Below are 1,409 nucleotides of genomic sequence, written 5' to 3' on the forward strand. Positions count from 1 at the left end.
CAAAGGGGTCGCGATCCACAGGTTGAGAACCGCTGCTCTAGATCTTCGAAGATAATTGGGGGTGGGACCCGAGCTCAGGGTTCTGAATCCGGTTGTCATGGAAAAAAACCTCAGCCTGGAAGTCACCCCAGCACAGCCACTTGGCTCTAGAGCCCCTGATCCTAGAACCCCCACCTCCCACTTCCAGGATGGTGGGGGAACACATTCACAGCCCACCCCTGCTTCCTCCAGCCCCCACTTGCCAGAGACTTCCATGGAGGGGAGACTCAAAGACTCTCATCACTCACTAGGTGTCCCAGCTGACATCTGCCTGCTGCTCCCGCCCCCAATGTCCGTCTTCTCATTTCTTTTCTTCCCTGTTTCCCCTTTCTCCTGCCCTGGGTCCGTTGTCCTCATTTCTTTAACAACTGGGGTTTGGTGTTGCTTGAGCACCTATGGTTCTAGGCTTTGAACATTTTGAAGACAGCAGAGAGTTGGCGAGGAAAGGAGAGCAGGGCAACATGAGAAGGCCTGGCTGTGATGGGGCCACCAGTAAAGGTCCTTTACATTAGCCAGGCCATGGAGACCAGCCATTTGGTGAAACACCAGCTAAATGTAGGTAGGAAGGTATTTTAAAAACAGGATTCACGCCTATTGTCAGTTGACTTTAAAAGCAGTTTACCTTAGCCCAGCCAGTGTGGCTCAGTGCTTGGGCATTGACCTTCAAACCAGGAAGTCACAGCTTGATTCCAGTCAGGGCACATGCAGCTCAATTCCCAGTAGGGGGCGTGTGGGAGGCAGCTGATCAATGATGCTCTCTCATCACTGAAGTTTAGATTTTTCCCTCTCTCCTCTTCTCTGCTATATATATATGTGCTAATTAACTGGGATGCTGTAACGGGTCGACTGGACAGGATATTGCATGTGCAGCATTTGGGGAGGGGTGACAGGTGTGGGAAGTCATCCATTGTCTTCTCTATCATGGGGGTGTGGACAAGGATCCCGGAAGGCTGGTGACCCTTGAAGCCCTGGCAGGCTATACACCCACTGTTAGTCCAGGCAATGGTAGCTGAAGTAACTTCCCCCTTTATTATTATGTAAATCCTTGCTGATGGGCTAGTCTGCCAGTTACTGGAAATTGCCTGCCTAAGGGCTATGCTATGGGTGTATCCCAAACCAATAAAAGGTTGGTGAGGCCTGAGCACCAGTGCAAGTCCTTCCACTTGAGTTGGACTTGACCGCCTGGCCCTCCAGTATTTACAAATTATCTCTTGTCTTTTCTCTTTCATTTGTGTGCGGCTCCTCTTCCAGATCCTGAACCCTGAGTCATGCAGGATGTGGAGGGAAACATTTACAACAGACAGGGGCCTCCGTGAGGGTGTGTGGAGCCTCATGATTTCAAATCGTGCTCTGGGCTCCTAATATATATA

Source organism: Myotis davidii, unplaced genomic scaffold (genome assembly GCF_000327345.1).
Source record: "Myotis davidii unplaced genomic scaffold, ASM32734v1 scaffold3548, whole genome shotgun sequence".
NCBI lineage: Eukaryota > Metazoa > Chordata > Mammalia > Chiroptera > Vespertilionidae > Myotis > Myotis davidii.